The sequence below is a fragment of the Dipteris shenzhenensis genome, chromosome 7 (genome assembly GCF_047967505.1).
Source record: "Dipteris shenzhenensis isolate YYH24624 ecotype China chromosome 7, Dip_SZ_1.0, whole genome shotgun sequence".
NCBI lineage: Eukaryota > Viridiplantae > Streptophyta > Polypodiopsida > Gleicheniales > Dipteridaceae > Dipteris > Dipteris shenzhenensis.
This window is the reverse complement of record NC_141602.1, coordinates 14,990,205-15,011,985: the sequence shown is the minus strand read 5'-3', so window position 1 is coordinate 15,011,985 and position 21,781 is coordinate 14,990,205.

Sequence of the window (21,781 nt, the reverse complement as noted above, 5' to 3'; positions counted from 1 at the left end):
ATCTATGCTGATGAACCCAAGTGTCTTAAGTAATGATAGGTGGATGGAGGCTATGCAATTGGAGTGTGGCTCCATAATGAAGAACAACACTTGGGACCTTGTGGATCGACCACCAAAATGCAAGGTAATCGGAACCAAGTGGGTATACAAGACCAAGTCCGATGGCACGTTGGATAAGTACAAGGCTCGGCTCGTGGCAAAAGGATTTACACAGGTACATGGTTTTGATTATCAAGATACTTTTGCTCCCATAGCTCGACTAACCACAATTTGTAGTGTTTTGGCTTTAGTTGCCCAGGGAAGTTGGCCCATGTTTCAGATGGATGTGAAATCTGCCTTGCTGAATGGAGATCTCAAGGAGGAGGTATACGTGGAACAACCACCAAGTTTTGAGATCCTCGGTTTAGAAGGTAAAGTCTACAAACTAAAGAAGGCACTTTGCGACCTGAAACAGGCCCCATGAGCATGGTACCAGTGAATTGATGCCTACTTTCTACAAAACAGGTTCAAGAGGAGCCCATTTGATGCAAATTTGTATATCTTTAGAGAAGGAGGTAGGTGTATGATTGTGGTCCTTTATGTGGACGACCTTGTCATAATAGGGAACCATGAAGAGAAGATCTTGTAGACGAAGCATTTGCTAGGACGAGAGTTTGAAATGATAGGACCTCAGACTGATGCATTTCTGTTTGCGGATTGAAGTTTGGCAGGAGCTGAAATAGATCTTTATTTCACAGCTGAAGTATGCTGGAGAGATACTGAAGGCATTTGGCATGGCTGAGTGCAATTGACATGAAGCTCTCAAATGAGGATTCATCACCACTGGTAGACAATGCAAAGTACAGAAGGCTTGTGGGCAGCTTGATTTACCTGTGCAACACACGGCCGGACATCAGTTTTGTGACTGGTGTACTAAGTAGGTTTTCCAATAAGCCCCGGGAGAACCATTGGAGGGCAGGGATGCGGGTGCTATAATACATCAAAGGCACACTTAATTATGGCATCACCTATACCAAGGGCAACATCTTGACCAGATTCTGTGACTTGGATTGGGCAGGAGATGTGGACAGCAGGAGATCAGTGATAGGGTATTGTTTCTCACTTGGATCTGGAGAGTTGTCATGGGTCAACAAGAAGCAACCCACAGTTGCTCTTTCTTCTACCGAGGCCAAGTACAAATCTGCATGCTTTGCTTCTTGCGAGGTCGTGTGGTTGAGGAGGACTTTGGGGGACATGGGTGCAGTGCAGAACAAGCCTACGTAGTTATCATGTGACAATCAAAGTTGCATGGCGATTGCAAAGAACCCGATGTTCCAGGCTCACACAAAACACATTGAGATTCAATATCACTTTGTACACAAGCTCATCATGGATGGAGAGGTCGACATGGTGTACTGTCCAACTACAGAGAATGTTGTGGACATCTTCATGAAGGCTCTTGGAAGAGACTTGCTGGAGAGGCATCTTCATCGACTTAGCATTGGGCCGAAAAAGTAAGTTCACCTGCACGTGGACATTGAGGGGGGGTGTTAGATTCAATGCTCCACTCTCGTGTAACTACACGGGAACCAACTAACTCTACTTGTAAGCCCCCCATATGAGAAGAAGGCATTTGAGTAGCTCGGTTATCCGGTAGGACCTAGTTTGGACACTAGATGGGGGCCATGTGTGGCCTAATGGTTGGCCGGCTTCAGATAGAGTTGGCATACTGCCAACTAGGCTACATGCAAGTGCGGGAAGGCATCCTATGACTGACCACACTGAGGGTAGATGGAGCATTTCCCAGGGCAGCCCACTCTTGAGTTGCAAGGCTCATTTGGAGCCTCATATGATCTCGGATGGCTCTGGGCCAAACAGAGACCGTAGGTTAGTTGCTCTGTTTTGTGCACCGGCGGTTCTATCATATGGTCGGTGGCCTATTTCGGGACTAACCCCCAGTCGACCGTTTTGGGCGGACTGGATCGGTCACCCAATTGAGCCTAACCAACTACGATTGGTGGCTATATAAGAGCAAGCCCATGAAGCCCATTTCATCACTGGCTACAGCAACCCTGATTCCTTAGCATCCAGCCTCCATCTTCTACTATTTCTAGCATGCCATCGAAGCTTCTTTCACAGGAGCGCACGGTTGGGAGGCAACGCCATCTATTGTATGAGTTCTACAGTAATCAAATTTTTGATTCTCCATACTATCTTGTTTTCTCTCTTGCCTACGAGATCTTGTTATCTGTTGAGCATAGACGTTGTATTATTTTCTTACACTACTACCTCCTCTCAACCAAATGACCATAGGCATGTGTGGTTTAGATTGATATCTCTAAGAAGGATGTAGTGCATGAAATGGAAGGAGAAGAGGTACCAAATCAAGGCCAATCACCATCCACCTACACGACCATTGATGAGGCTAAGTCCTTGGAGCTTGTGCAACCACCTCCATCGACTTATGCACTTTCCAATGATGCAAAAGCTTTCCTAGAGCAAAGGGGAATTGGATGTTTGTTTGAGTGCCTACAATCCCTAAAGGAAACTCCTACCATGACCACATACATTCAGGAATTTCTCCACTCTAATCACTCACAAGGGATGCACAGAGTAGCAAATACAACACCACCACTATAAATCAGAGTCCAAGTCAATATTATACATGATAGTACAGTTATCCAAAGGGCCTTCTCACTCCAAATAAAGCCAAAAAATACCTATCAATGCCAAATTTCAAGAAATTTAGCCTCTCCTTGCTAAGGGCACCAAGTTCCATAGGGATGGAATACTACTTTGCACAATCATTGACCCTAAACTCAAGGAAGTAGCTACACTCCTATCACATTATTGGGGGTTAAGTGTGGCAAGAATTGCTCCCTTCTACTCCAAACATTTGTTTTGCTTAGTAGGTGATTGAAACAAGACTGGATCTAACATTTGGTCATCTTCTTCACAAAGAAAATCGATGGTTCATCTGGCCAAAAATGTAAAATTGCCCACTTATTGGTAGTAATCATGAGTAAAGATGTGCAAGTAGGTGAAGAAAAGGCCTCAAAACCTTGCATACCCTACACAAATTGCTCATTCGATGAAAGCCATGGGATAGTGCCAAAAACTAACAAGGAGGCCACATGCCTATGGCATTACAAGCCAAGTAATAGCAACAAGAGTAGGAGCACACGAAAGAAAAGGGAAAGATAGTAGTAGATCCACAAGACATCGACCTATACCAAGAGTAGCTAAATTCTTTAGAGTGCATGATGAGGCTTTTTGTAATGCCTACCAGCACATAAGATTCTCGAGGGGGTCACTCATCATATGTAACCCTATCACGTGAGTTCAACAGAAGGATATTTTTTATTCCTAAAATTTACAGAAATAAATATACGTAAGGCACTATTTAAAATAGTTTTGGAAAAAATTTACAGATTTGTATAGAAAAAGGGTACATTTTATTAATGAAAAAATTTACAGATAAGGGATTTTAAATATAGGCCTTGAACGCACATGATATAGAGGGTTTATACATAGTGACCCCCCTGAGATAAGATTGGACAAGCAAAACATCTCTCCACTTATCAGGACCCTTCAAACTATCTTGCAATTGCAATCCTTTCAAAACCCTGCCTACTACAGGTCCATCTACTACCCAACAACTAAGTGGAACAACCACTGCCCAGCACTTGGCCCAATCTTTGTGCTCCTCTAGAGTCAATTGGGGATGATCAAAGCATAGGAAGTGCTTGCATTTTGTGCCTCGGCTGCTTATGACACTAAAGAGGCCTACGTGGAATGGCAGAGCCTAGAGTTCCATCAAGCAGACTAGATGGAAGAAAAGGTTATGATAGCCATGATCTAGTATCAACAAATGGCCTTCAACATATTCCAATAGTGCCATGAGGCACATGCTACCACATCCACTTAGCTCATCATGTCCAATCTCCATCAAAATGAGCTGCAACAATACTTGATGCAATTTTCTCCTTACACCAAAGTACCTCCTGAGCTGACCGACCTAGCTCCGAAGAAGATGACAATTTTTGGTCAACACAGAGGCCCCAACCTCCCGCAGAGCTGACTCCCTTCACTCCTAATTGGCATCACATTCTCTGACCCTTCTAGTGCTCAATTGATGTGAATATATTGCAACACTAGAAAGCATAACTTGAAGGGTCTCACCTTTGATTGGTGGAAATGATGGAGATTGAGCCGCTCACCATGTTCATAAAGAAGAGTTTTTTCCCATGCTGCAAGGAGCACCTAAGGGAGCAAAGAGGCGACTACCAAGATCTAGACCCATCACACCCTTTGGCCAATGATGAAAATGCAGGACTACAACTAGAGTGGTGCATCCCATTTTTGAAGCATCTACAATTTTGGAAAATCTATTGTGGCTTAGGCAAGACTGGGTACATCCTCCTTATATGCCTATGCATCATCAATGGAGATGGTCGGGATTTTGCGCTCTTCAAGCAATCGACCCTAATGTTTGCTTCAAGTTTCCCTAGTTTGATTTTCCCCCAGTTGCCATGAATGTCGCCCTCGTATATCAACTCTTGCAATTTAATGAGACTTATGGAAAAGTATTGGATCCTATGATCATAGCCACTATACATATTGTTTGGCTTATTATTATTCTACTCTAAGATATTCTTGAACAGGAGAAAATTTCCAAAGAACTCCACCTTCGCCTCGACTCCAAAATAGTTTTTGATATGAATCAAGGGCCATCATTTGGGCAGGATAGCTGCATGTACCTCCACATTCACAACTTACCTATCTATCATATCTGCACATACAAGGACATGCATGATACTCACTTTTGGAAGCCCCGGCCACAATTTGGAAAAATATCCCCTCACCAACTAGACTACTACTCCTTCATGCAAGCGGCCATCAACTCACAAGTCCTCCACAAGCTATGATCCAAGGATGGATCACAAACCAAAATGGGGGGCATGTTAGCGGCTATGGTTAATAGTTGTACAGCTCATCTCTTCAAATGGTTCACGATTCTTAGAATATTTTGCAAGATAGAGATAAGAAGAAGGAAAGGATATAAGGAAGATAATGGAATCTTGCCGTGGAGCCATATGGGTATGGGCCCAAGTGCTTGTAAGAATGAGAGAGAGAGAGAGAGAGAGAGAGAGAGAGAGAGAGAGAGAGAGAGAGAGGTAGACTATGGTTGACCCTCCCTTCAAAGTGTGCAGTGTAAAATGTTGAAAGTTTGACTTTAGTCTTCATTGTTGTATGCACAAGTTTGAAAATAGAGATCTCTCTTTCTCTTCCAAGTGCTTGAGTCCTCTCTTTCTTCCATTATAGTGCCCTTGTGTTTGCAAGTCCATGCCCTTTTATTCCCCTCTTCTCTTCCCTCCTCCCCTCTCTTCTTCCATTTCCCCTCCCCCTTTTCACTCTTGTGGAAACACATTGCAAAAATTTGGGAGTCTCGAGTGTGACAATCGAGGACAATTCATGCTTGCATTTCTCCCACAAGGAGTAGCAAGAGAAGAGGTTCCCTCAGCATTCCTTTAAGATCCCCATGACATGTGAGTCACCACCAGAGACTACATAGAGAGTTCTCTCCAAAGAGTTGGGTTTCCTCATAACAGAGTTGCAATGGGAAATTTGACCTCAATGGACAGGAATGCATCTAGTTTGACCACATTCCGAGGTTGTGTGATTGGTTCACATCCATTTAACAATGGCTCTTCAAACCCATAAAAGGACATATTGTCCTCTTCTTTTGCTTGCTGTCATGCAGGGGTCCTCCTCAAATATCCTATGCCTTAGGAGTGAATGTCCTACTGATAAACCTTGTGTACTTTCCTCGTCCACTCTTTTGAGTATATAGGAGATTTGGGGGCTCTATTAGTGCACTAGTAATTAGGATTAATAGTGTCTTCCCCTTTACTTGCATTGAACCATTGCTCAAATCTTTCTTGGTGGTCATGCACCAACTGTTGTGCCTCAGCAAGGCAATATTTCTCCATGAAGGATCTGGGTATTCTCGCTACTCTTTGGGGGCCATGGGTTTCCTAGAACACTCCCCAACTATCATCCCTTTCTTTTGGTGGTTGAAATAAATTGGTTAGTGGTTAAGGAAGTATGACTAGTAGAGGATGAGGTGGACAAGGTGGTTGTGTCTTGATTATACCCATTTTGGATAATTACCTTATTGCAATCTTTTCTATTTTAACAATACCCTTTCCAGTTGCCTCTCTAGGCTAGGATGTACTAGACTTATCTATCTTGACCTACTTACAAATCTCCTTTCTAAAAGATCTTGCTTGGTCCCTGGTGATCACACTCAGGGACACCAAAGATACTTGTCCTCTTTCTACACTCAACAAAGTAATGCTAGCTTTATGGTCAGTGGTAATTCTAGGTGGCCATCACATCGAGTAGTCCTTGTAAAGATGATCTACTCCATAGGCAAAGCACATCAATGCACCCACATTGGATGCGGTTGTCATTGGCAGGGTTGGGTCATCCTTATATGGGCAATCCTTTAAGAAGTGAGGTAAGTGGTAGGGCAAAAAAATTTAGGATTAGTAGACCGGGACTAGGGGCTGGCATGCATGGTGGGCTAGGCCTTACAAGTTTGGTGTCCTGGGCATAGGCACACTTAGGTTGGGCATAGGTTGAGATCTAGAGTGATGGTTGGATAGGAAGAACTCTCTAGGCTTCTTCCACAAGTGGAATACAAAGGGGTTTGGGAAGCAATGTTCTAGGCAATCCTCCCTTCTGCACAATCATATGTGCCATGGGATTTTGTGCCAATAGTGACTTGGCATCCTTGGCTCAAATGTATCACAAAAGGAGTGTCCTCCCTCATAGATGCACACACATGGTGACGAAGTACTCACCGATATGGGGGGAATGGGTTCACTTTGCATGTCCTCTATCATGGTTGATTGGGGTGGCCTCTACAAGTCCTTTGGCACTCTATTCTACTTGGACAATGGATTTACCATCTCTGCAGGGCCTGACAGACCAAACCTCCCCATCACATTGGAAAAAGTTTCTCTAACCCTACGAAGAAGTGAGGGAATGAGGTCGAGCAGCACTAGAGTTAGGCACCATGGAGGCTCCAAGATTTCCCTCTCTCCATCAAACTTGTGGAATCTTTTGAGATAGAAATATCAGCCTAGGTTGGCTTGTATACTGAATGTGAGATGAGTGATGAGTTCCTTGATTGGATTGATGCTAAGCTAGCTAATTGGCAAGACAAAATGTTGTGAGAGTCACTATCATCCAATTCAGGCTCAGTTCTTGCAAGCACCCTTTTAGACCTTAGGTGCATCTAGGTGGAGCAATGCAGATGGACACCTGGATGGAGTGTTGACATAGCAACTTAGCATGCATAGTCAATTGCTAATTCAATGTGCACTGAGTTAAACTTAATTAAGTGTGGTAACTTTTTAGCAATTCTATGGATTCTAGCTGATGATTCCAAGTTCTTATTACGTGATTTCCCTAATGTTAGTAGTCGTCAAAAGTTTCCAAGTTCATAAACTTCCTTTTAAGTTCAACCAATAAAATTCTTACCCCTTTTTAATAATAGCTGTGTTCAAGTTCAATATTTTTGGTGTAGGTAGTGAACAATGAATGGCTAACTCACCACTTGATGGTCAAATTTGTAAATTCACTTCAAGATCAAACCCTTCTTGTACTACCCAACTAATTCAATGTGCATTAGGTTAGCCTTAACTCATCATGTGCTGAGTTATCAATTCAACATGCATTAAATTAGGAGTTTGCTCTTATTTTGGATGGGAATAGGCACATTTAATGTGCTAGCTATTAGTCCTTGATAGTTGTCAAGGTGTTAGGCTCTATCAAAGTGTCAAAGCTAATTCAACGTTCCTAAATCTAATTCAACATGCATTGAATTACTGACTCAATGTGAATTAAAATAGGGGCTAATTCTATGTGACCTTCCTAGACTGTATCATTGATGGAAATTTGGGGAATTTCTGATGTTTCATGATTTTTGTATAGGGCTTTCTATCCCAAGGGAGTACTTGTTGAGATATCGAGCTCCACTCGCGATATGCCAGGGTGACCGTTGTGTATTTATGTCACCGACTTGTTAGCTAGAGATGCGGTTGGTACACCGCCCACGAATAATAGCTGGATGACAGCTATCCTTATCTACTCTAGTTTGTGGCTCAATTAGTATGCCACCTTAGTTAGTTGAGTTTGGTTTGAGACCCACATATAGGGTTCTTCTATTTCTTTGTACTAGAGTTCTTTTTGGCTTTCACAACTAAGAAGAGGAAAACTATTTTCAGCCTCCACCTTTGTGTGTATTCCCCCATTGTGCATGTGAGAAAGCCACAAGTGAGACTCCTTCCCTCTCTCCCACAATCTTCACATGGTATCAGAGCCTTGTTTGTGGTAAGGAGCTCAAGAAAGCAAGCCAAGTTCGTGGTGTCCTGGTAAGAGGACCAGTGTTGCTTTCCTATTTTGAGTTTGGGAGCAAATCTCTGCAAGTAGCACAGCCAGAAGTGCAAGAGTGCACTGTCTCGAATTGAGACACCCTTCGCGGTGTGGCGAGAGTGCAGAATAACTTTATTTTTCTGATTCGAGGCCATTTCGGGGCTGGTTTTGAAGGCGGAAGTTCTTCGCAGGCAATCAGAAAAAAGGCCTTGTTTTTGTTGTGCGACCACTGCACGGCTAGTCCGTAAAAAGTTGCCACAGAGATTGCATCGTATGCCTGTGTGCAGAGATATTGGGAGTTGCAAATTCATGCCTGTTGCCTGTTGATGCAAAATCGTCACTAGGAAGTGACTGTGTGGTGAAATACCACTTTCGTCAGTTTTGCAGATCTGCCCGTGTGAGGCAAAAGCTGTGTTTTTTGCAGTGACAGAATATTTTGCAGTGTTCTGTAATGGCATCTGATTCTCTTTCACAAATTGTCACTGAAAAGCTTGACAAGAACAACTTCCAGGCATGGAAGTTTAGAATGATGAATTTCTTGATGGGAAAAGGCTATTGGGAGTTCATTACAGGAAATGAAGAAGAACCTGTTCTTCCTAATGTTCCAAGTCAACAGGAAATGCAGGCATTTAAAGGATGGCATGAGAGAGCCAGGAAAGTTATGTACTGGCTGTTTATCAGTATTTCAAACTCCATGATTGTGCATATTCAAGATGCGAATATGCCAAAGGAGGCATGCGAGAATATGCCAAAGGAGCCAAAATGTCACTTGCAAGAGGCCTCTGATCAATATCATGGTCATGAAATTTAAAGGAAAGGCTTTTCATCAATCCATTGACACAAGTGGTAATGCCAAGGCAAGGGAATACATTGCTAAATAATTGGAGGTTGTAATTTTGGATGTTGTGGAGCATAATGTTTAGATAATCACGGACAATGGGAAGACCTATAGGAAGCTTTAAAAATTATAAATTGATAATATCCAACCATCTGGGCATTGTCGTGCTCTTGCCATTTCTTGTGCTTGAGGATTGGTACAAATCAGCAGAGACCGTGTGGTTCAAAGCCACTGTAAATCTAGGACGAAGATTGGTGTTATACTTCCTCAACTATGAGAGATTGTTGGGCATATTCAGAAACCACCATGGATGATTTTTTTGTGTAAGTTTCATTAAGAAGTGAAACTTTTATATTGTTCTTGAAACTTTCTATGACCTAATAAAAATAAATGCTTGTAACATTCATTGAGATTTGAAACTTTTATGTCAAAAACTTTAACGTTTTGCCAAGATTTACATGTTTTACTTCAAATATCAAAAGAAAATATACAAAAGTGTACTATATTATTTCAATATCATGAAACTAGAAAAACTATCTCGATAAACTTTCGTCTGGATTTTATATTAATATATAAGTATAGCTTCGATAAAAACATCCAAGGAAACCACCAACCTGCTGAACATCCACTAGAGTTTTTGAAACCTAGCGAAACACATTTTGGAACAAACTATATAATGACGTTGGACCGTTTGCTCAAACTACAAGGAGTTCTAACGGAGACAACATTCAGTGTAGAAGCTAACGAGTGGATAGTTGACTCAACCTCACAAAATGCCCATAACAAATTCATAGAGATGAAGCAAATCGCTCATAGTGTTGGCTTTTGGAAGAGAATAGCTGATGTGGCCGATGCAATGAGGCCGGTATGGTTTGCCACTTGAAAGCTAGACATGAAAGATCCAAGTTTGGGTAGTTCTTACATGGCTTGGTGGACTAGTGAGTGAGACCTATTAAAGAAAAACAAAAGATCCATAAGTGACGGTGTTGGCTACAGCACCGATCGTCATCCCACTTTGCAAAAGATGTTTTGAAAGCGATGGAATCATGCTCACAATGACCTTCACTATGCTAGTCATATTTTAGATCCTCAATGGTGGGAATATATATCATCCAACAACATTGGGACCTATAATGCAACGTTGGAATAATCTCTTGGGACGATTTTTTGAGGATACATCTGAATATGCTGCTGTTGTCAAGGGAATTATTCACTTTTCAAAATAGGGAAAGGTTGTTTGCTTATACAAGAATACGAGAACTTGCAAAGGAGATCCCTGCATGGAGATTGTGGGAAGAGTGTGGAGCATAAACACCTCATTTGCAAACGTTGGCTTTGAAAGTGCTATCCTAGCCTTGTAGCAATTCGTTGAGTGGAGGTTGAGTGTACAAAATTGGAGTTATTACAAATTTTTACATTCAGTCACAAGAAATCACTTGAAGACAGAAAGAGCAGGCAAGTTCGTATATGTTTATGCAAATGGTATAGTTTTGAATGATGTTAAGGGAGGAGATTAATGATGGAGATCTAGCCAAGTGGGTACACTATGATCTCCCAGGCCTTTTGCATGATCCTCCTATCATTAGACAAGTGCCAGTCATAGCCAAAGCAAGCTCTATCAATGATGAGGATGAGGATGAGGAGACTTTGTGATGTATAGAAATGCATAGGCTTGAAATACTATTGACACTATTAATCATGGTTACATATATTACCATTCATTAAAAATTGTGTCATTTAAATTTTGTTGATTGATGTCATGCCAATTGGAAGTTATGTACAAATGTTTTATTTCCATGTTCAAACTTGGAAATTATTATTCAATTTCTTGCAATCTCTATGTACTTGTGTAAGTGATGCTAGCTATTGCACTAGTGTGTGTGAAATTCTGACATCCATCAATAGAGCATGATGTTGTGGATGATCATGGTGCAAATAGATGCTTACTCAGGAGAGAGAAGAATGTGGGAAAAGTTGATTCGCCATCCCACACCTATTTTAACAGGTAGATTACCACGTTCACAATCATTTAACTCTATCGAGAGGGGGCAAGATAGTTGGATGATTTCTCTGTCTTGAGGTCTAGCAAGCTTGCATGGAGTATTCACATGTTGGAAGTTAGGACAAAAATGGTACAACAAGTTCAAAATCTGTTTATGATTATGAAAACAATTGAATTAACTACAATCCGGCTTAATTTGATAGCACCTGATGGCTCCAACGAGGACTGTGCTGAGAGGAAGAGAAAGAGGCGAGAGACGGACACAAGAGTTGTGCTGAGAGGAAGAGAAAGAGGACAGAGACCGACACAAGAGTTGCTCTCAAGAAAGTGATTTTATTCACAGATCATAGGCATATATATAGTTGAGGACTAGGCTGAGTTAGGGCAAGCTATATATAGCTCTAACACCCCTACTCAAACTAGGCTCTCTAGCTACAGATGAAAAAAACCCCTTGGGGAGTACAAGGGGAAAACCCGCGACACTATATATATCCATGTGAGAATATATATATACAAAGGATGGCCATATGCCAATTTGAATGATACAGTGTAATGCTGGATGATATAGTGCAATTTGCATGTGGATAGTATAAGGACATAAGACAAGCACTTGTCCATAGTATAGTGCAAAGTGTAGGCACTATGTTTGGTCATGATATAGTGCAAAGTATGAGTGAAAAATATTCTTGGAAATCTCAAGAGATATGTCCATAAAGCCAAGGCTAAAATCTCGCTTGCATAGTGTAAGAAAGCCATAGCAACACAATAAAAAGTCCCATAATGATCCTGCAAATCAAGAATTGATAATCTAGAAATAGAATGAGCATCCGAACATCCGAAAGTACCAAACAATTGAGCATCCCAGAAGTACCGAACAATTGGGCAGCCGAAAGTACCGAACAACCAAAAATATAGGGAGAATAAGCCACACAGGTATGATAAGAGGCAAGCTTGTGTCGATTAGACATAGCTTACATAATCATAGCGGGAATGAAATAACAACCTCTTCACATTCAAAACTACCAAACAACCGGGAATATGAGCATCCGAGATTACAAAGAACATCCAGAAGTAACCAAGCAAATGGGCATCCAGGAAGAGTGATCATGTCCAAACAAGTACTCAATAGTAATGCATATGTGCCATGTCCAAACGAGTACTTAATAAATAATCCATATGTGCCATGTCCAAACGAGTACTCAAGAAGTAATCCATATGTGTTCATCGGAAAGACATTGAATCTTGCCACATGCAGATGAGTACACAATATGACCATGTTCAAATGAGTACTCAATTAGTAATTCATATGTGTCCATCCTGAAAGCCAAATAAATCTGTGTCATATCCAAATGAGTACTTAGTAATAATCCATGTACCACATCCAAACAAGTAAATATGTGTCACATCCAAATGAGGAGTCCGTAATAAGCCATGTACCATGTCCATGTGAGTACTCAAGTAGTTAGCCATATGCCACATCCAAATGAGTACTCAAGCAATCAGCCATATGTGTTCATAAATATTGTCACCTAAAAGACGTTGAACCTTGCCACGTTCAAACCAATATGCAATAAGTATTCTATAAATGCCACGGCCAAATGAGTACTCAATAAGTCAGCCATAGGTATTTATCTTGAAAGACATATAAGTATACCTCACCACATAAAGGGTGAAATAAAAGTATGCCTTGCTAGAACCAATAAGTAAATACATACCATAAGTCATCAATAAGTTAATCAACAAAGAAGGAACTAATTGTTGGTCTAGCAAGACCTTGCATGCACTCATAAATGTAGATGAGTATGAAAAACAAAGTAGATATACTCATCCTATAGGTATCGAATGTGCATTTAGTCCATTGGATTGTATCTAGATATATGTGCAAACTTGCATGTACTTAAAGAAACAACTGAGTGTGATGAAAGAGAACATATGAGCTCACCTCTTGGAAATAAACAAGTGCCTTGAAAACGACAAGAAAACATGTGAGAAGCACCTTCGCATACGTGAAGTAACGTATCCAAGGAGTAATGATATCAAAGCTAAATACATTGAAAGAAAGATTGAAATAAAACATGTTAGAATGTTACCAACGTAAAACATTCAGCAAGTCCTTTTCTTTCATAGGATGGACCAACTTATGAAAGTAAAACTGGTGTTGAATACATGATGAGCAAATCAAGTAAGATGTTAGCTTATAAGAGAGAAAGAAACATTAGATCGTTATTGACTTTTGCATATCAAGCACACCTATATGATATTTAGCCTACTCCAGATCAAATACAATGGATGGCCTATAGGTATGCTTGATTAACAAAGATGAAAGAGAACCTAATTTCAAAATCATAACATAATTAAAAGTAACTCTCACCTTCAAAATAACATAAAACATTTAGGAAATCAAAAGTAAATGATAAGATAATCGAAGAAAATCTAGCCTTCAAAACAATACAAAATATTTTGGAAGTCCCTTTGAATCAATGAGCTCTCATGCTGAAAGTAAAGCTTGATATACAATATTTCACAAGTCTCTTTAACCAAGATTTATGAAAATTTGAAGCTATAGACCCAAACTTGCTAGCAAAACATAATAATACATGTATTATCATTGTGAATAAAACACCAAGCATATGAATGTAGTGGAATACAAATAACATAACCTTTCAAGTAAAATATCAAGAACAAAGCATTTTACTAAACTACAATGACATCATGGTTCCCAATCATGTACAACATTAAAGAAAGTTGGTTTATCTCTATATTACCAACAGGCAAAGAAAAGCTCCAACACATAGATGTATGTAATAGTGATTGCTAAAAAACAATCAAGCTTTATGAGGCACCTGAGTATAGATATTGATAGAGCTCTTTGGTTGAAGGATGCTCTATGAATGTTGAGTAGCAAAGCACTTACATAAAGACTCAGCAAGCGATGAACTAAATAAGAAACTAGTCAGCAAAGGATGCACTAAATAAAAACTAGCTTTATATATATGAAGCATCATTGGCTTTTACGTTTGCAAAAGAAGCATGAAATAACAAGTGCTAAAGTGCTAAACTCTTTTTTTCACTAATTACCTAATAGAAATTAAAAATTGCTTTCATATGATAGTTAACCTATTTTCCAAGTGGTTTTCTTAATCAACTTTCTAGTCTGTTGAACATATATAATTATCACTACAAAAGCATGTAGATTAGGCTACCTTTGTCTTAACGACAAGATTGAGACTCTACTTGAAATCAATTAGTTAAGATATTGATCCCTAAATATTGACTATGCTTACAACAACGATCCTACACTCTTGGTTTTTATGGGATATGACCGATGGGTGTTGGGTCTCCTCTTCATCTAAATTTTTATGAAGTCCTATAGCTAAAGAAGTCTGCTATATGTGATTGAGCATCTTATTTCTTCATGTGGGAATGTAAAAGCATGATATGCAGTGTGTTAAATTCAAGGGAACATAAATACTGAGTGCAAGATGGTGTGATCAACTGTTGGAGACTGAAAGCGGGAGGGCGACACCGTATCAAGAAGCTTCTTATCATTAAGTATATTTTTTCATTGCTTTTGCTTTTGCTTCAAATATTGTTGATTCTATGAAAGTAAGAACCTTTTCCATCCTCATGTCCTAGATCAATTCTTCTCTATTATGAGTGTTCATCTTCCTGTCCAAATACTCTTCTACCAGTTTATTGATAGTAGGTAGCAAAAAGAAATAACCATAACTTTCTTACCTAAAATCGAAATATAGTGATCTAGCCAGTCAAAATAACTGGCGCATATGCCTCGAACAAGCCAATGTTGTCCGTTTTCATCAATCATGATCGTAATGCTGATTTACAATGCATCTTTAATAACTTTTGCATATCAACTCACCTAGCGATCAAGTAGTCGAAACGATCAGAAAGAACGTTCTGTGAATGATTGTGTTGCCAGTACAATTTACCATGTAGTGTTTTGGGGCATTGTAGATCTTTAATTTAATGGACAAAAGTCTATGATTTGTATATAATGTATGTTGAAACTAATTTTGCAAAATGTTTCGTGAATCGTGTGATAATAGCATTGCATTATTCCAATTCCACTTCATAGTATAAGTCACGACAATCGTGCAACCCATATCCCAACACATCCACATTAATTACTTCAACAATTGCACAATAAAAATTTGACATAATACCTCGCATGATATAGCATTGAATTATTTATGTTAGATATCAATGCTCCACTCTCGTGTAACTAGGCGAGAACCAGCTAACTCTACTTGTAAGCCCCCCATATGAGGAGAAGGCATTTGAGTAGCTCGATTATCCAATAGGTCTTGGTTTGGACACCAGATGGGGGCCATGTGTAGCATCATGGCTGGATGACTTTAGATAGAGTTGGAACACTGCCAGCTAGGCTACATGCAAGTGCAGGAAGGCATCCCATGATTGACTGCACTAAGGGTAGATGGAGCATTTCTTGGGGCAACCCACTCTCGGGTTGTCGGGCCCTTTTGGAGCCCCAGATGATCCCGGATACAGCAACCATAGGTTAGTTTCCCTATTTTGTGTCACGGTTCTCTCGTGTGGTCGGTGGCCTATTTTGGAACTGACCTCCAGTCGGCCGTTTTGGGCGGATTGGGTCGTCACCCAATTGCGTCTAACCGACTACGACTGGTGGCTATATAAGAGCATCTATGAACTCTCAACTTTCAGTGCTCGAGCCGATGTGAGCAACACTAAGCTATGGCATGAGAGGTTTGGTCATCTGAACTGTAGTTCTTTAAAGGAGATGCATAAAAGTGGAATGATTGCAGACCTACCATAAATTACAGATCTGCCCGATGTATGTGAAGCTTGCATGATGGGGGCAAGCAGCATCGGTAGCCCTTTCCTAAAGAGGCTAATAGGGCAAAGGCTCCTCAAGAGCTCGTTCATACGAACCTCTGTGGAAATATGGAGACGGAAGCTTTGTGTGGTTCCTACTACTTCATGATGCTGATCGATGCTACAGTAGAAGGATATGGATATACTTCCTGAAGACTAAAGATGAGGCTTTTAGTAAGCTCAAAGAATGGCATGTAATGGTCGAGAAAGAAACGGGGAGGAAGGTGAAAAAGTTGATATTAGATAGAGGTGGAGAGTTCACATCAAGTGAATTCAAAAGTTACTACAAAGTCACGGGATCAAGAGACAGAAACCCCTGCTACATACATCATAGCAAAATGGAGTAGTAGAGTGCAAGATGCACATCATCTGCGAAATGGGTAGGAGTATGATGAAAGGGAAAGATTTGCCAAAGTCTTTCTGGGCTGAAGCATGTAACATAGCAGTTTACATTCTAAATCGTAGCTACACAAAGGCTGTGAATGGGATGACTCCACTATAGGCCTTTTCTAGTAAGAAACCTTTAGCTACACATTTTAGAGTTTTTGGATCTGACTGTTTTGTGCATGTCCTTGATGCTAACAGGGCCAAATGGGAACTGAAGAGCCAAAAGTATATTTTCTTGGGCTATAGTGAAGAGGTGAAGGGTTACCATCTCTATAATCCTGTTACCAAGAAGGTAATAGTAAGTCGCCATGTTGTCTTCTCAGAACAGCCGCATCAATTGGAGGAGGATGCTTCCTTCCCAGACAACCAAGACTAGGATATCCATCCAGTACAACCACCAATAGCAGAGCGAACTCCCCCAATGGTGCTTGGGAGGATTCAAGATAAGAAGAGGAAGAAGAGCCTGCAGAACCGCAATGAAAATGGCCATTCCCAAAGTGGGTAGAGCAGCTTCTGGATGGTAGAGAATCTCTAGCCATTGAGGAGGAACCATCCGAACACCACCGGTCCAAGAGATTAGAGGAGCAAAGAAGGGCACAGGAACACTTGGTCAACTATGCTTTGATGATAGAGGTGATTCGTGCTGAAGAACCCAAGTGTCTTGAAGAGGCATAGGGTGGTGATAGGTGGATGGAGCAATCGGAGTATGGCTCTATAATAAAGAACAACACTTGTACCTTGTGGATCGACCACCAAAACACAAGGTAATCAGAACCAAGTGGGTGTACAAGACCAAGTACAAGTTCGACAGCACGTTGGATAAGTACAAGGCTCATGGCTCATGGCAAAAGGATTTGCACAAGTACATGGTTTTGATTATCAGAGCACGTCATCATCCAAAACAGCATCTAACTCATCATCAGTCACACCATCACTCCCCTCCTGCACAACTGATATGCAAGTGTTTGTTATCTTCTCCAAGGAAGCTAATTCCAACAGATCATCCAATGCATTATCAAGAATATAGTTCAGCTCATCATCCAAATTCTCACAAGCTGCAATATCCAACTCATCACCCAAATCATCAATATGTACTTCATCCATAGTATCTTCATTAGTAACATTTTGATCATCACATTCTACCTGGACTGGCTGAAGTATAGGCACATGTAAGTCATTACTCATTTCTGAATCAAAGAGATCATCCATCCAAGTCATATCCATACTCACACACATCAGGTTCCTCAGCATTAACGTCACTTTCACAATCTATATATAGCATCATCAATAATCTTCTAAAACAACATATCTGGATTTCTCTGCCAAGAGTCAGAAGTACAATCAACATGCTCATAATCAGTTTCAGCCTATTTAACAGTATGATCAACAGCCTCTTTCACATTAAAATCATGACAAATAGACATACAGGAACCCTTATCCTCATCCCTGATAATATGCAAGGAAAAATTAGTAAACTATTCACATGGTAGATAGCACATTGGAGTCTTCATCACTTCCCTAATCATAGGCTGAACCATAACTGGTTGCACATCATCAACACTTCCATCCTCCTCCTCCTCATCTTTTGAAAACTCTTCAGGGCTGATTCCAAAAACCTTACCCTTCTCCATTTCCAACAAGTTAATCTATCCCATATCCTGCTCTACAAATGTGACCTTATAGACTTCATGAACATTGGGCTGAATTGCATCCTCACTCTGCATACTAGGGTCAATCACCCTATCATTCATTCCTGTAGACAACTCATACATACCACCATTAGCTTTGGCTGGTTTCTCACATTGCGGATTGATATGACCCCACTCACCACAATTCCAGCATTGCACATTACTCGGATACCCTCTCCCTCTTCCAATATCTACTGAATTTCCTTCAGAACCAGATGATGCATCAGTCTTCCTTCCCATAACACCTCTGCCTCTTCCTCTTCCTGCAGATTCTATCCAATTCAAGCTTAAAGACTTCATGAGCTCCACTGATTCATGAATATCTTTCTTCAATGAATCCTCTTGTTTAGGAATTGCTATAGCTTCTTTCTCAAGATGTACATTCACCATCTCTGGAACATTCACATACTTCTTTGGTTCTTCCTGTATTCCCAACTGCCTCAGACACTTCACCTTCCACTCCTTCTCACGAGCAACTCTGATAGCCTCCTCAAAGCTATCCAGATTCTTTAGCTCCACCTTCAAATGGAGGGTAGGCTCCAGACTAGCCACAAACCGGTCACTATCATCTGGAGGGGTACTTTAGGAATCAAAGCCTCACACCATAGACTCCACAGTCTACCAAACTCTATCAGATATTGATCCACATCCTGACTATCCTTTCACTAAATTTTGCACAACTCCTTCCATACTTCATTCGGACTCCTCACATGGATAAACTGTGCCAAGAAAGCAACTCTAACCACACCATACTCAGGGTCATGCTATTGAGCATTTTTGAAGGTGGTCACAAACATCTGTAACCATGCTTTTGCATCACCCTGTAAACAAAAGGTCAAGATCTAAGAAAGGATCTCTGAAGTTGCTCTATCCTTCATCAGGGCTGTAAACTCCATCTTTTTTAGAAACTTAAACACACTTTCATGTGGTAACCCCCAGAACTCTAGAAAGTCCTGAGCCATCTCTTTACCTCTCTGATTCTCTAACTTCTAATCCCACTCTCACACTTGTGAACTAAAGTGACACATGCCTCCATGGAGGCACGAAAACGTGGATGACAAATGCAGTAGAGCCTAATCCACCTTCATAGCCACCCTCATCCACATTTAAAGCAATTGAACAATGCAATCATAGGGTAAAATTAGACATTCATTCAACATCCTTCTCTCTACAAACCTTCTGATACAACTCTTCATGCAATACCCAACCAGGAATAGATGACCTTTTCCATAATCACACCGATGGGCTCCTAGTATCCACTTCTTCCTCTTCTAAGAGTTACCCCTTCAATTCAATAAGCTCCCCATCTTGATCCCTTCACATGATAAACTAAGCATTGGATTTGTCACTTGCATCTGGAGCTCATAGCGCCTCTATTGCCCATCTCCTATGCATTACACAGTATTCTCCCAGCTTCTCTATTGCATCATTAGCCTCACCATAGCGTCCCCCTTCCTCTAATAAGATTTGCATGCATGGTCAAGACCACGGTTCCTCTTTCCCATAGAATATTTCACATCGCTAGCAGTCCTTCAGAGGATTAAAACCAGCCCATACATCCTTGGTATCAGCTCACGTGCAAATAATGTTTATCCTGCCTATGGAGTAACCTTGCTCAGCCAACTACCAAATAGATCACCAACTCTCGGAACCTCTAATGCAAAGGTCTTCTCAACATCACCAGCATATGCTTGGCCAAAACCTCTCTGTTGACAGCCTTGAAGAAAACATGCACCCTGACTAACAATTAGCCCATGAATTCAGTCTTCGTGGAGCTCATGGACTCTATCACCCAAGGTCTCTTTCAACCACACTATCAACACGCAGCCAATACCCAAAAAGCAAGACCTCGATCAACATCTCCTACTCCATCGCGCTCATTAGCACCAAGCTCCTCCATCCTTATAGTTGTGCCTCCCCTACCAAGCTCTTTCTTTGATGTACTTCCAGCTCCTGGAGCATGCATGTCCCCTTCAATGAAAAGGCTTCCAGCCTTCTATATTAGCGACCTCTGAACCCCTAAGGCTCCCCAAAGTAATGAACTCCTCCCCTTTCGGCAACAATCATGTCCCCCTCTGTAAGACATCCAGGCCTACAATAACGATGCGTGCTCCCTTTCAGAGCTCTCCTACCCCCTTTGGAACTCTCCTGCAAGACGAAGCTCCACACTGAGCAGACCGTGCTCTCACTACACACCACCCCATCAGCCTATCTCCTTCACACAATCCTCATAGCCTCACAACTTCTCTTCCCTCATGGAGCACACACCTTCTCCCAAGGCTTTCCTCCTCTTGCCACACCCTCCTGTGTGATTGCCTAGCCCCCCAAGGCTCTCCTCCTCCATGTGCCCACAATCTCCTTCTGGAATTCTCCTGGAAGTTGTCACCTTCATCTATGTCCAACTTGTCGACTAGCACAACAACACAAAGCAACTATTGGCGCGCTTGATAGATACATAAAATAGCGGGCACGTCTATAGGCATTGCTTGAATAGAGAAATTATGGGCGCGTCTAATAGCATGTCTAACAAGTCGATTATTTGCACGTATATTGACACATCTATTAGCACATCTACAATGAGAAAATATAGACCCGTCTAATACTGCATCTATTAGAGCGTCTATTTGCACGTGTATTAGCATGTCTACACTGAGAATTAGACACATATTTAGATGCATATTTAGACACAAAACAGAGAATATAGAAAGTGAGATTTTGATATACATCACTACTTTCCAAACATTTCCCATGATTACCAATGCACATGACTTTTACAAAAACATCAATGCTTTTTTGCAAGCCCACATATACAAGAATTAAGTAAGGTGAGTAGAATGAGACAATATGTAAAATAATTTTGCCAATATCAATGATGGGTTACGGTTCAATCTCATCCTCAATGAGATCAACCCTTGCCAAACTATCTACTTCAAAATCAAAACAAGTGTTTAGATCTCCTATCTCATGATCATCCTCCTCTCTCGTATCACAGTCATCATCACCTCCATGCCCATGACCATCCTCCATACACTCCATATTAGGAAATGTACTATACATCACTTTGGAATGTGGCATAATAGGTATGACATGCAACCATCTATTATTATCCACCATTGGTTGATAGACAACCTAATTCAAACACAAATACAATCATATTATTTTGCTTGCATCGAAGGTATCAAATATTTAAAAGCGAGTATTTTTATATGTATGCACAGTTCTTGTTCACATTGTTGCAGTAGTACTAGTGTGTCCTTCCTACTTTGCCAAAACTTTGTGGAGTCAATAGTTACAAAGCCACTTGCATGGCATTTGATTGTCACATTAGGGCCTTTTTCCACCACGTCCTTAAACCACTTTACATCCAAAACATACACAAAGAAGCGTCGAAAGTCAAGCTTAATAATATCTTGGATTATGCCACAATAATCATCCATGGCTCCATTGGCTCCCTCAAAGCTAGCAATGATGGTGCAATCTTGTGTATTTCTCTTATCATCAATCCGTTGTGTTCAAAAATGCTTGCCCTCACACCATATAGCATTGAACATACTGCACTACACCAAG